The sequence below is a fragment of the Bacillus rossius genome, chromosome 6, assembly GCF_032445375.1.
Source record: "Bacillus rossius redtenbacheri isolate Brsri chromosome 6, Brsri_v3, whole genome shotgun sequence".
Classification (NCBI taxonomy): domain Eukaryota; kingdom Metazoa; phylum Arthropoda; class Insecta; order Phasmatodea; family Bacillidae; genus Bacillus; species Bacillus rossius.
The window spans coordinates 40,752,232-40,768,604 of NC_086334.1; positions in this window are offsets into that span (position 1 = coordinate 40,752,232).

Sequence of the window (16,373 nt, forward strand, 5' to 3'; positions counted from 1 at the left end):
GACATTTTGTATCAATAATAAAAAATAAAACACATAACATATTTTAATTATTTTACAATTTTATATTTATGAGGGGGTAAAAACTACGTAAGTATGATGATTTTATAATATACAAAGTATACTACTGAAGCTAACCGAATAAATAAAAATATATATTGTATAAATAAAAAACATAAATAAAGTTTCAATTTATTTAGAGTATTTGTTAAATATTTTTCGAAAATCATTGTTTATGTTGTGAAAATTGGGAAGTTTGGTTTAATTATATAAATCATAACTCTGAATCTAATCAAGAGTACACCCATGCTGATGTGGATACACATGCAAACAGCGTCAATTTTACCACTGTCAGAAAAATCCTGAAGGGACAACAATTCAGACAACCTTTCAAAAACACCACTGTTAAAGATATCCTGATGGGCTGCCCTTCCAAGGGGCAACAATTCAGGATTATAAAATTACGAAAATAGACACATTTTATGATACTGGAAGGGCTGCCCTTCCAGTCGCTTTACAAACTAACCACTGTCAGAAAAATCCTAAGGGCTGCCCATCCAAGGGGCAACAATTCAGACAACCTTTCAAAAACACTACTGTAAGAAAAATCCTGATGGGCTGCCCTTCCAAGGGGCAAGTTTTCAGGATTATTTAAACACTTAAAGAAACATATTTTCAGAAATTGGATGGGCTGCCCTTCCAGTCGCTGTACAAACAAACCACTGCCAGAAAAATCCTTAAGGGCTGCCCTTCCAAGGGGCAACAATTCAGCTCCCCCGTCACCCAGCTGTTCTTTCCTCTACCCGTGTTTTCTTGCAGTTCAGATTGTACAAATACGCATATGTTTCGCCATTGTAAATTTTTTTTCGCGCTATTCTTCGTTACTTCGTCTCACAATTGTTATATCACAATTTTTTAAAAATACATTTTCAACGTGGCTTAAAGGGTTATATTTAAGGCACAAAATCAATTTCATTTGTTTCAAATTGTATAATGCGTATGATCAATATCTGCTTTTAAACTATAAAAGAGTCACTCGGAATCAATCGTTCGATTAACCTATTAGCTATTTTTAGTGACCTGTAAATGTACCAGAACTGTTTATAATGACGTATGAGTAAACCCTTTACCCTACCTATCTATATGCGCCACCCGACTATACTAAGCATGGTTTAGATTTTAAAACGTTTCAAAATACATCCTATTTTCTTTACACTCCACTTTTAAAAATGGCATCCCGATTCAAGAGACGTATTCGCGACAAAATTGTTATTGTATTAGAACTGTTCAAATCAATATAGCAACTTTCGGTTGTTATCCCACCCCCATAACGCAGTTCAAATTTTAATTTGTAAGAAATGAATTAGGCTACCAAATACTTGCAGCATCGAAACTTAATCCCCTCGACAGTGTGCCAGCTGTGTCTTTCATGACGCGTTTTGTATTGCAGTTAGGGTCATTCTACAATTGGACCGTCGTTGGACGTGACGCTAAGTGCTGCTCCCAATTCTGGAAGCTGATTGGACGTGACGTCACTCCAGCCTGCCGAGACGCTACGGTCGCAATGGCCAACTGTCATTTTCGGGGCCGTCTGTTAGGTGAAAAAAAGTTAATTTACGTACTTTTTAACGAATAATAAACCTCAAATAAACTAACAATTCTTCGTAATATCAGATAGCTGGATCTTCGTAGAAACTGTCCTGTTTTCTTTCTGAACAGGATAAACACACACACATGAAATAAATAAGTTTTTTTTTGTTTTGATTTAGTAGTCTTATCCAGATTTTGAATGATTTGCTGGTATACCAAACTATTTCTTGTGGATACAAAATCCAAGTACGTGAACTTGGAACCCTTAAATTTACAAAGATCCCTTGATAGTTTGTGACCAGCTTTCTTCGTTAATTTGAAGGTTAAGTTCTTAACATTGTGGCGTCAGCCGGCACAGAGTTAGGGTCGCCCGGTGGCGCTAAGGCTCGTTCTACAATCACACGTAAACGAAGACGTATCTCACGGAACAGAGTCTCTACAATAGCACGCAGACTGCGACGGACCCGTACGGATTAGCTCGGCAGTGCTGAGCTCTTCCATTTACGTTGCTCCGTTGCCGAGTATTTGACTGCGGTGATAACCATGTTTTATTTTTTCATGATCGAAATACGTTCAAAATTGTTTAAAGTAAAATAATATTTAGTTTCCTATTGTTACTTCCATGTTTATTTTGATTATATGTGTAAATTAATCAATATTTTGTAGGCTCGAAATGCAATCTCATTGGTTGCCATTTGTCACGTGTCCGAGCACTGTGGAAGCTGCAAACGTGGCGTGCGATGGTGTTCCGGGAGATACGTCTCCGTGCCATTGCAGAGCAGGCATAACGGCAACAGAGCGACGGCGTGCAGAACTGCGCAGGCGCAGTGGCCATGCAGGGCGGAGCCGGGGAGAGATGTCTGCTGGGTGTAAGAGGGGGGGGGGGGGGGGGTGTAATTACGGGCGAACCGGTCGCAAATTTGCATGGGAAGTGGCGTGACTCACGACACGATTGGGCACTGTTGGTGTCTTCTCTGCATCAGGGGGTTGTTGGGACACGAAGAAGAAGGGAAGGGATTTTTTTTTTTGGGGGGGGAGGGGTGGAAGGGAATCTTCGGATGAGGGTGAGCAACGAGAGTTTGATTAGGGAGAGGGAAGGAATACTTCTGAGATAGGTGATTGGAACCAGGGCAAGTACCAACCACTCCCTTCCTATTTTCTTACGAGGGGGGATGGGGAGGGGGCACTTCTTCCTTCTTCCCTATTTCCCTTGCGCAGTGCACGCGCCCTCGTCCGGGAAGAAAATGCGATTTGGCTTCTCGGAAATAAATATGACGATTCGAAAATGAGGTTGCGAGATCCGATAGATGGTTGAGGAGAGATGGTTGACGCATATTGGTAGCGATGCTGTAAAAAGGGGGAGAAACGAACTCCTCGAAGTGTTTGTGTGTGTGTGTGTGTGGTGAGCTGACATGTCATGTGATGTAGAGGAGCAGCTCTCTTTCCCCGAGTACCGAAGTAGAGCTGAACCTCGCTTGTGACTAGTTATGTTACATGACATACGTTGTTCAAAATTTTCTCGCCATGCCCTGAGATTAGCAGAGAAAATTGCTGCCGACAGCGCAACGAAGAACGTTGTATGTTTAAACGTTCTATCACTTAATTTTCTGTAATTTTTAAATTTTTTTTAAAATATTTATGGACAGGTGATGAAACTGCAGACTTATGCAGCTGAATTGTTTCAATTTTGTAAAGGCATTCTGTATATTTTAGTTTCCATTAATAATCTAATTGTGATTACATCATATCTGGCATATAAAAACAATTTTCTTTACACCAAAATTAATAATTATGAAATGCTCAGTTACTGTTACGAAATATTGCATATTTGCTTAAAAATTGTAATGGGGTAACACCTTTACCAAAATTTAATATTCTAGGAATTATATGTAAACAAATACTGTTATTATAGTAACTTAAAAGGGTTTTCTTTTTTTCCTTCTTTTTTTTGTTATGACAGGTGAAGCCTTAGTGTGGTTATCGAGGATTTAGTAGGAATGTAGGGAACTGCGTGGACTGAATATGTCATGGCTGATATCCGAATTTGGAGTGTCTTACTACCATATGGTGTAGTTTTATCATATATATGTATATATATGTACATATTTTGGGACATCCCTCCGGGTCAGTGGTAGCCAAACCATGGTCCGCGGACCATCTTAGGCCCCCCAGGGCTTGGGTAGTGATCCTACACACAAACGGGAGATCACTACTCGACTGCTGAATGAATTCACGTTTATTGAAACAACGCTTTCTTACAAAATTTCAATTTGTAAATTGAGACAATCGTGTTTCGAGGTAATAGTTTTCAACGTTTTTTATCACACCTATGTAAGATCATGTAAGTATGAAGTACGAATAATATGTATTTAAATTGTTAGGAAAAAAACGTATCACTCTAGTAACAAAAAACCCGTATAAAATACAAAATATATTTTAAAAATCTACACATATAGATCTTAAAATAAAATAGTAAATCGATTACATACAGTAGAACAAATTGTATATTTTTCAAAGAAATTTACCACGAAGCGCTCATGTCCTCAGTTACTCTTTTTAATTACTTTGGAAGAGAACTGTGAGTATACCTACGCATAAAATGCTTGCGTTTTACTTACAGAATATCACATAAAGGTAGTAAAATAACGATAAAAATTTAAGAAGAGGTGATCTTTGATAATTTCTAAAGAGACCATATAAATACCTAACAAAACCATTGGATATAAAACTTATGTATTGAACCTTATTTATTTCATTTATTCATTTATTTATACACGGACAAAAATTCAGCACTACGCAGGTTTACAAATTTTTCGTGTTTTTTTTACACATTACAAAAACTAAAATATCAGGTTAACACTAAATATTAAACCACGCTGTAGAAAACCATTAAAAAAACTCAATAACTAACATTGTAAAAAAATGTAATTCAAATCCTTCCATAAATAAAATAAATCAGTTCACATTCGTAAAAAAAAAGCCTACTAAAGAGATTATTTCCATACATTATACCGCATCTTATGAAATGCCTTCGGTAATATTGACCAGTTAAGGTCATACTTCCAGTGAGCTGCCTCTGTTAATGTGGCAGGTTCTGCTGACTGTTCCTTGTGAAGCAGTGCGCGATAACGTGTTTTGGAAACAGCGATGGACGTGCTCTGCAGAAGAGAGTCTGGTCTCTCATTCCACAGATGGCTTTCCAGGTAACTAAACGATATTTTAAAGAAGATGATATGGTGCTTAAGTACTTGAATATTATTCCTAGGTCTGGTGTTGTATCCACGGTTTACCAATTGTTCAGAAAGCTTAGAAAAAAAAATTGGTGACGCTTTAAAATGTATATTTTTGAGTTTGGTTACAAAGTTAATGCAGTCTGTGATCCATGATGAGACAGGTTGTTTTAGTTAGTTTCTAACTTAAATTATCGTGTTTCTTTAAATTATAAGCGTAACGTAAACATGCGTTTTGCAGTTCCTGGATACTAATTTTCAGTGCTTTATCAATGCCGACAAATAATTCTGCAAAGTAATTAAAAAATGATAACACAAGTGAGTCACAAAGTTTAATTTTAATATCCGGGGGCAAGATGTATTTTAATTTGTACAGGTGCTTGAAGCATTGTTTCATCCCTAATATAATAAACTTATAGTATAAAAATATATAAAAATGTTGTCTTTCGTTGAATGAACTAATAATTTAAAAAATAAATTTAAATTTAAGTTTTTTGTCCAACAGCCAAATAATGCACCACAACTCTGTATAACTAAAAACGTGGGGTACTTGATATCATTTGTCTTAAATTTTATATCAGTAATAACAATATGATTTGTAACAGATTTTGTACTACTAATTTTAGGATTTATTCAATAAGAAAATGTTAGGATATAGTCATTACGATGATGAATATTATAGAGACCTGCAAAATTCGCGGTTTCGATGGCCTTTCAGGATAGACTGCACATACCCCTGTACACTCGGGTAAATAACGCAAGTTCATTGGCTGCCGACTTGTAAGTCGTCTCAGCTGGTTTGTCTGTGATTCGATCCTTCTTCGGTTGAGGGTTTATAACTGGTTGAGATTCGTCCAGATGAACAGTAAGCCAATAGAAAAATTATCTAAGAGGTATGTGTGTTTGAATTCTAGCCTATCACCGAATGAATCCGCGAATTTTGCAGGTCTCTATGAATATATGAACTTGGTAACAACAATGAACTTAAAACTAGTAATGGGGTGCTTCGGGGGCGCAAATCTGTAGGATTCGCCAGTGGGGTCCGTGTAGGCCTACATTTATGGGGAGGGCGGGGGGTTCGCGCAGCCCGAGAAACTTACACGTGGGGTTAACCGACACGTGATACAGGGATCCGGTGCCCGTGTGTGTAACTAGCTTCAGTAAGAATCCAATGTCAGTTGAAGATTCTATACGACGAGGTTTTTTTTAATTGGTGGACAGATATTTGCGCATGAAATTAAAAAAAAACAGTTAAGTATACGAGGAATTTTTTTGTACCTTTGAATTGTTACTCAGATACATTAACTTTTTATAAGACATGATTTTTTGGAATATTTTCTTGCATGAAATTAATTATATTTGGTGGTACCGAAGTTTTGGTTAACTGCTACATTCACCTTTTAAAAAAAAGTTACATTTTTAGAAGGAAAATTCTTGGACACTGAGTTGCCAACGAAATCACTTGTAAAACTGCAAAGAATATCTTTGTAAAAATGCAAATGGTGGGAAGCTCTGACTTGAAATTTTACAAGCGATATCGTTGGCAAGTTTCCAAGGACTAACCTTGTTAAAGTCAAAAAAAAACGAAATCTTCACAGTGTTGAAAAAATATTACAGAAATTTTCTATTGTATTTTAATTGCTGACTTATTTTTTTCTCTAAATGCATTTAATCCTAACTGCTTCGCCAGCTTGAAGGTAAGAGCAGTCGCGAGTGTCATTGTGACGCCACAGGTAGACCACTGCTAGCGCAGACACGTGCGAAAAACCTCGAAGCAATGAGGTAGTACACCACTCGCTGAAATTCTAGTGCACGCTAAATCAATTTTATTATTCTTATAAAGATATATAAAGATATATATATTAAAGTTTGTAAACGCCATTCCTAACTTTATCATAACGTGGTTCATTTCCAACGAAATTCATTTAATTTACATATTTGATTGGCGTTTCTTCTGAAATGAACCCAAAAATATTTCATTTTAACCTCCGCCACTCAATTGATTGCAGAAAACGATGAGCAGAGGTGGACAAAAATGGAAGTTGTAAAATATTATGAAAAATGCAGTCCATATATTTATTTATTCAAACCACTAAAAAATAGAATTTTACTATTCCATTTCTTTAAACAAAGTATTTTTGGAACAAATGTGTGTAGTAAGAAGTGTAAATATTTATTATGTATCGTAATATTTATAATATTTATAGTCTACCATGAAAATATTTTCTCTGATTTAAAATATATGATAAATGAAATGAATTATTCTATATAAATATTGAATATAGACGTTTATAAATGTCCATGACATCAAATATTTATTTAATGTTTGACAAAGTATTTTTAAATTACGATTAAGTTTTTATATTTATTTAGTAAATAAAATCGATAGAAGTCCACATGTTTTTAAGCTCCTAGCCTAGTCGCTAGTTAGCGAAGAAATATATTACTTTTAATTTAAACTTACAGAGTTTCAAATTAAACAAGTACACTTTTTATGTAGTTTGGGTTGGAATCTCACAGCAAGAAGAAATCCGCAGGGAAAATTATCGCCGGGAACCTACAGCATTTCAGGGATGGTTGCACGGTATATTTGAAAGCAATGTAAAACAATGTGTTTTGTAAGCCAGATAATTTTTGTAGTTAAATAGTAATTTGAAGGTAATGACAAATAATTTTACAAGTTATTTCCCTAGTTTGAGGTTTTGGTGTGATGATTGTGAAATTAGAATATTTTTATGGAGCTAAAACCAAATAATCTTTTTACAGTAATCTTAAAGTCATGTTAAAATAGCATTGGCTTTAACAGTGTAAAATGTTGATATGATTGTCACGTATTAAATCATTGAATGGGGATTTTTTAAATTTGAGCCAAAAATATTACGCACTCACCCAAGTGAATTATAAATATTTCCCCGAACTTTTTGTTTTTAGTTAGATGCCAAAAATTTACATTCACTTGAAATTTTTTCAAAGCCAATTAGTTATAAAAGTGAATTTATATCATATTTCGTATGTACACAATTGTTTTAGCGTTGAAAACATCTAATAGCATGCTGTAAAATTTTGTTTTAAATTTATTAAATTAATTCTTTTACTAAATTTTATTAAGAATAAATATCTGAACCTAACATTTAGCAAAGGTTTCACGAAAAAATTTAATCTCCAATCTTCTCAACTCAAGAATAATAAACACGTGTAATGCGCACTATTTTTTAAATTACATTCATTTGAAACACATTCGTAATTACAGTTTTAGAATACCATAAATCTTAAATCATAGTTGGTTTCTTATTCCCTGAAATGAGCCACAGCAGATAGAAAGAAACTGGTATTCATTTATTCGCAATATTTTGGATTGCGAAAGTTCTAATGTATCCACGAAGAAACCAATTGCTAGATTAAATTTCGAAGACATTGACATATGACGTAGGCAAATACATTTAAAACTGGCGAATACAAAAAAAATTCCTCAAATAAACCACAATAAATATTCAAGAATAAAATTCGAGTAGATTAAAAAGGCATTTAAGTGGAAGTAAATAGCTAACAGAATAATATTATAGCAATATATTTCGAAGACTAAAGGTTACATCAGTTACTGCGTTTGCAACGTCTTTTTAAGTGACATTGATGTTGTAATTTTATTTTCTTGACAAATGCTTAATTTTTTTTTTTGTTATAATGGTGGAGAACTAATTTTGCGAGGAAGAAATAAATTTACCACATACATTTTGCAAGTGTTGAAAGTGTGCTGAATGCTCACAATTTTATACATAAATCCGTAGCTTTTAAAAGAAATATAAAAAAACAGCTTAACAGTTGAGAATGTAAACACATTACACAATTTAGAATTTCAAGGAAGATTACGAAAAGTGAGTGTAGAGACTACAAACCAGAAATTACGCGGAGGACTTAAGGCTTGCTCTCAGAGACCGAGTTGGTTGCTTCATTTTCTTGCCATTGCTATTAACTAAGAGATATTTCTGTTCGTATACATATTATGTTGAGACATGAAATTCGTCACCAAATATTAAGTAAACGTTATTTTCGATCTTTAAAGGATCACTCAGGTGATTGTAATTGCATAACTATTTTTTAACGTTTTGAGATGATATTCTGTAAATATATTTTGCCAAAATTTAAGGGGAAACATATAATGCAAACGAGCTTACGTGGTGAATGTACATACAGTCCTTAATAATAATAAGAAGAAGAAAACGAAGAAAATCAAATAATCAACATTGCGTTTGACCGAGCGACATAATAGTTCACCATGTAGAAATTTCCCTAGAGTTTCTCGAGTATTCAGGGAACGATCACAGACAATTTTCAATGAAACAGGCCGAGAATACGTCACCGTTAGCATATTCATTTTACCGCGCATCTTTGAATTTTTTTTTTTTTTTTTTTTTTTTTTTTTTTTCGCTCACTTTCGAAGCAAATGTAGTCGAAAGGAAGTTCGTGCTCGAGTTTTGAATTTTCATAGTTACAAACGGAACGAATTTACAACCGAGGGAAAGAAAATAAATTCTAATGAAAACAAACAATAATAGTAATGAACGGAAAAACCTTTTTTCCACAAACAACCCCCCACCACCGGCCCAGAGTTGTGCGTGCGAAGTTTTGCAGAACGGGGCTCAGTAAAGTCATTTACGAGTTATTCAAAGTCGCGGAGAAGACGGAAGCTGGCTGACGTTGGGAATACTAGAGGATTTCCCGGGAGAAAACGCATAAATTACCATCGGGAATTGAGACTCGCTCCTTAGTGGTGGAAACCAGCGTACCCCCGCCCCACCTTGCCCTTCCAGGGACCCCCCTCGACCAATTCCCGTTAGTGAGTTTCCTTCCACAACCGCGCCTATCTTACCGTCGTCGTAATGGCGGTTTAGGGCGCCAGTGACGCGTTCGCGACGACACAAGACGAGAAAATTTCATTCCAACCATCACCCCCCCCCCCCTCCAAACCAACCCCCCCCCCCCCATGCTTTATCCCCTCCCCCAAATGACGATATTAAATTTATGTATGAGGTTATAACGAATTCGTTCGTTCCTCTCTTCTCTCTCGATTTCGCCCGCGACTGTTTAGGGGCGAGTTCCGCAGGACAAGTCGTGATGGCTGAAAAGGTTGGACGGAAGAGAAAAAAAAACTTGATAAGGGGGGAAAGGGAGGGGGGTGAATAAAGCAGGACACGCTTTTCTTCTTCTCGTGGGAAAGAAAAAAAATTCCGATTTAACGTTTTCGAAATGAAAGCTAAATTACAAAAAAAAAATGTTTCACCCGTCATGAGCGCAGACCTCGGACGGGTGACGACGAGCCCGAAGATATTATCTGCCAGTTTCTTTGTCCCCTCCTTCTCCTTCTCCATCCCCCCCTCTTCATCAAACAAGATTGCTTCGGTAGCTAAACACCGTTTTGTTCTCCGACCGAGAGAATGACAGTTCGGCCACTACCACGCTATAAGAAGATATAAGTTGCTGCTAAAATAAGAATTCCTGCTCTCGTTCTCCCCCTCCCCCATCCTTGAAATCTAACGTCGTGGAAGCTGGATACATAAATCGTGGCAAGAAACGCAACAACACAAGGTTGTAACACACAACAAAACACAAGGGGAAAAAAAACTGGTTTTTCATAAATGACGCGAGTAGCAAGACGTCATCAACCCTAGAAACTGTAAACTGTCGCCTTACGAGTCCTCAAAACGCTGCGCAGCTCCTCGGCGACTCCCCAAGTCCTCGGCGGGGGAGCTTCATGGCGACGCACCAAACGATCCGACCAGCTGAACACCAAGGCTGGCGAAGGTCTTCATGTCTTGGCTGTCTCTCGAAGCTGACGTGCCTCGTTCCCGCTCGTAAACACCTTAGAAGCACCTCAAGCCCCAGGGCCAGTGCGGGATCACACCAAGATTCTTCTCACGACAAACACTCTTAAGGTCCGCACCAGTCGCTCGTGCAGTCCTCGAACTTCTCCAAAGTCCGATACGGAGGTTACGTAACGTATTGTGAACGCAAAAGTAGAACTTCATCAATGGCGCTGAAACTTGTGAATGTCATACAGCATACTCCGCAGATCACATTTCCGCATAGCACTTGTCCTTAGTTTACGTAACGTAAATTCATGCGTCTGTTACGTAAATATTTGTTGGTGCGTATTATGTTGAAAAGCCGTAAGCGTACTATTTTGCTATGCACGATATGCCCGCGTGAGCCAGATGGGTAGTGTCGTGCCCCCTGAAGGTCCATAACATTTGGAAAACAATAAGTTCTTGGGTGATCTCTCCAAACACTAAGTGCAAAGTACTGGCGAAATTTTACTAAGTCCTCTGGCCTTACTAAAATAATCAAAGTCCCACCGACCATAACATAATCTATCACCAATGTGGATTCTTTAATGAATTATTCCTAAGACGAACTCCTGCAGGAAATATACTATCACCAAATAACAGAAAAATTGGCTAGGTTCCACATATTCTTCGTTTAACTTCTTTCACCCAAGTAACAATACTTAGTCGTCGACACACCGAGGTCTTCATGGTGGCATGACGGCGGGGCGACCACCTGGAGCGAGGCAGCGGCTTCAACTCTTCCACTCGGGGGGACGACTGTACCCGAGTGACTCACGGGAGGGCTTATACACCCACATAGCAACGATTGCCGCGAGGAAGAAGCTTCGGTAACAATCCAGAAAGCGTCATGGCCGCGAGGACGAAGATTCTCCGACCGTCCAGAACCGGGAGTCTCATGGCGGTGGCTTGTCGACACCAGGAACACCTTTTATCCAGTGGAGCACTTTACTTTTATACAGGCAGCAAAACTGGTAGCCTACCTATCAGGGGCAATACTTGGTCACATCGGGGAGAATCAACAATTTCCCTAGCTACAGGCGTCAGAACAAACACTTCGAAGTTACGAAAAAGACACAAACGGGGGAAAGAAGAGAACGTTTGCGCTATCAGGCGCAACAATGTGTTTCTACGTTGGGTGTCTCCACGTTATGACAGCAGGCGTACGTTACGACAGCAGGCGTACGTTATGACAGCAGGCGTACGTTATGACAGCAGGCGTACGTTATGACAGCAGGCGTAAGTGTTGGTCGCGCGCCTGCTACGGGACCTCCGAGGTTAACATCGGGTCCCCGACGCGACGGCCGCACGCCTTCGGGCCGGAAGCTCGTGCCAGCAGCACAATCCGGGACGAGAGCCCGTCAACGCCGTGACGGCTGTCCCGTGAAAAGGGTGTTGTCGTTTAGCAGCAGGAGAGGGGGGGCGAAGGGACGGGGGTGGCGTTAAAGTCTCCCGCCGCAAGCTGAATGGAGCTGGCAGGCGCTGACAGCTGCAGGGTAAACACGGCCCCGGGGGGGATTGTCCTCCGTTGATGGGTACACCGCCCGCGCGCGCGCAAAGCCTGGAAGCGGGATTCGACGCCATCCGCAGACGGGAAGCCTACAACTCAACGTAGTTTCGGTTCCCTACCACGTTCGTGCAACTTCGGATTTCTCTAAAAAAAATTGAAATTTAAAAAAAAAAATCGAAGGGGTAGGTTAGGTTAGGTCAGTCACAACATGCTTGTTTTCTTTGGAAACTTCTGATTTAGCGGCTGAAGTGGCGTTGATACCAAAATGCAAAACTTCGGAAATCTTCGGAAATTCTTGCAGGGAACCGAAACTACGTTGAGTTGTAGGCTTCCCATCCGCAGACATCGTGCTGGGCCGAAACCATACACACACACACACACACACACACAAACACATACTATCTGGAGTACCCGTGCTTTGCTACGGCAGACTACAGAAAGAACACACTCGCGCTGCTCACTACACTTGCCCCTCCTCGTTGCCATGGATGGGCAGAAGGCATCAACAGAGATGAAAGCCACAACAACCCGAACAGTTCCGAAGTTAACCGAAGAAAAAAAGCTTTTGTTAGGTAAGGTTCGGCCAGAGTAATAAAAAGTAGTTAGAATTTTTCCCGGGAGGTTAGGTACACTTAGATCACCACAACTAAAATGAAAAGTTTATTTAAAATACTCTATAACCGAAAAAATATATAAATTCTTGCAATTTGGTTGTTATTTTACGAGTTATCGGCAAACTTTGGAGAACTTCGGAACTAATACTGCTCGGGTGTGGCTCTCATCCCTGTGAACTGTTGGCTTCCCCATCAAAAATGCCAAAGCCCGTCGCCATGGAGACGAAGAAAGCATAAACAATGCAGTGGCGAAATTGCATCAAATATAAATAAATTCTGCTTTAAGAGGTGTATTTCTCGAAATCTCACCCAACAGTGACCTTTCTCGTGTTTCGAAGGTCAAGTGTGCAAAATTTCATCGAGATCGGATGAAAACTTTTGATGTGTATAGGAAACAAACAAATGGAAATTCTACTGTATATGTAAAGACCGGAAAAATTCGCGGCTTCATATCGTGATATACTAAAATTCAAATATTTATACTGTTGTGCTGCTTCTGCTATTGGTTCACTGTTAATATGTAGGACTCTTGGCCAATTAGAGACAATCAATAAAAAAAAGTATCCAACACATGTTACCCACTTGAGACGCCTCAAAATTCAGCACCCAATGAACAGGCATCTTTTGTCCAAGTAGGCAGAGGATCATGGAGACTATCCTGGAGGTCATTGAACTCGCGAATTTTTCCAGTCTCTATGTATAGGCTATGTATGTACAAGCCGGAGTACCCGTGCTTGGCTACGGCAGTCTGCAGACAGAACACATTCACACTACGCGTTGTACACGCCCCTCCTCGTCGGTGCACCACTGTCGTTGCAAAAGCCGTTGCCACGGATACGCAGAAGGCATCGACAATGCAAAAGCCCGTAGCCATGGAAACGAAGAAAGCATCGTCAATGAAATTGGTGAAATTTCATAAATTATTGCTAATCTTTTTTGGTATATCACATGCAATGCAGAGGCCGCTCAAAACTGACTCCTCTTTAATATGAATGAACTTGAAATGGGAGCTCACCTTTATATTGGTTGCACTTGCTTGTGGAAAAATGTGGTTTTATTATTATATCTTCGGCTCCTATCATCGTAGCGAGATAAAATATACACCAGTTTTTAAGTCATACCATAAGCTTTTAAACACAAAACATTTCATAAAAATCGGGATAGTAGTTTTGGCATCAACTTCAAACAAACGACAAACAAACAATAGTTTTATAATAGATGTAATGCCTCTCTCAATTTTTTTAATTTTTTTTAAGTACGTACGCATATACAAACAGCTCTCAATTTCTCTATCTCTATATCTCTTTATACCTCTCTATCTTTTTATATCTCCCTCTTTCTCTCTATCTCTCTCAACCCGCGAGCCACCATTATTATTCGGACCATAGAAAAGATTAACTGTCATAAAATACTTACTGGTAACTATCCGATACTAGGTACACACGCGCCACCTATTGTACGTTATCTCACCTAGACAGCAACCTTTTTCGTGCTTGAAACGTCAAGTGTGCAAAATTTCATAGAGATCGGATGAACGATGCGTGAACGCAAAGAAGAAGAACAAAAAATAAGACGAACACGCATTCATTTTTATATATAAACTAAACACATCTGTTGAAACGACAAGCACGCCACCTATTATAAAATGGTTGTACTGATTCAGAAACCATTGCGGGAGTGCACACAACTCACGAGTTTCATCGCAATCGGTTGCATGGTTTAGGAACGCATACAGGACAAAAAAAACATTCATTTAAATCTATAAAAGATATAAATACAGATTTAGATATACCGCTCTTTGAATGATTTTTGAAATACAGAAAAGTTATTTTAAATAATTTTATGGAAATGCGCCATTGCTGCTTTACACTGATAGTCATATTGAAATCTCAAGAATGGCCAAGAAAAAATAACATAAAAACTCCCTAGAACAAATAAAAATCAGCTGATGTCAAATGTTACATGCCTGGACAGTTACAGACATCATGCCATTGTCATCTTACTGTGTTCGTTTGAGTTGTATTCTTTTTATGACTAAATTTACTCCATGTAATTAATTCTCCGTGTCATTTAACATTTGACAACAGCTGTAATTGCCTCGTTCTCCGTGGGTTTATGTAATTATTCATCTTTGTTGTGCAGTCTTGATGATTTTCTATGACAACCATTGTAAACTGGGAATGGCTGTGTGCGTAAAATTAATTTCAAAATGTCACTGTTCCACACGGCCTCTTATATCATGTGAGGGATGTTGTTAACGTTTTCACGTAGTCGTTTTTGTCTAAGGTACGAGCACGCAGGCCAATACGTTTGTGCGCTGACTTTTCAACTAGGTTCACCTTAATTCGGTGATGCCCAATCGACGGGCTGCCATATTGTTATGTACAGCTCACCTCAACCATATTTAAACAAAGAAATATCATCAGGAATACTGTCGTGTGTTTGGCTTCTTTTTTTTCTGTTTGCACATATGTAGAATATGTTGTCAGAAGATAATTTCAATAATATTCTTACAAAATATATAGAAATGTTATTTAGCTACTGTAATCTTTATATTGATCCATAGTTATTCCTAAAGTTTTATTATTTTTGTAAATAATTTATACTGTTTTTAGGAGAGTTATTTTTCTTTTCTTTAGCACATGCCATAAATTAAATTTGCTGGTAATTTTAAGGGCATAGTACAAATTTTTTTAAGGTATATAATATTCTTATGCGCTAGCCCCTCGGATTTGTTTAAAAATGTATATATGGCTTTCCTAAAAAAATTTAAGTTGGCAATCACTGCCTTAAATAACGAAAAGTTCCTCATAGTTCCAGAGAACTGGATCTTCGCAGAAAAAAACACGCTGAATTCCGACTTCCGAGTTTTGTAGCACATTGTAAACATGATGATTGTAGTGGGCTTAATAAGATTATGAAGTTGTGGTTATTAAAAGGGTGCTGTCATAACTTAGAAACAAACAAGATATAATTTTCTATGTTATGCCTATTCTAAGCAAGTATGTACACACAAAAAAAACTGTTATCTAACCACCGAAAAACCTATTTGTAAAGATTGGCCCATAATTATTTTTTATGTCAAAAATAAACCTGTAGTGGCCACAAACTGGTTTATTGTGAAGAACCAAATTTTACTATCAACAATAAAAAAATAATGCAGAGGGGAAAACCAACATAGTCAAAAAAACTTAACAATTTACACAAATAGGAAAAAATAACTGGTCTAGATTGATTTTGCCCCTGAATTTTATGAGATGCAATAAGTTTTATATAGGTTTATTTTATTCAGAACACGTGGACAAATAAGTCAAAATTTATTTTGTATTTCTAAAATAAACCATCACCGCATACACATTTAAACATCGCTTTGATCATCTGGGATGCCATCGTCTTGGCCGGGTTGAAAAGCGGCAAAATGTTTTATGTAGTTCTTCTTGGAACCCTTACCGTCACAGAACCTCATCAGAACGTCCTCGTACACACCCTTCATCTTTGGTCAGAGGAATGGGTGCGTGGTAGAGGTTACTGAAGTTTTGATTGGTTGGAATTGCCCTCCCCATTCCTTTATTTTTTTCTCGATTCTTTGCAA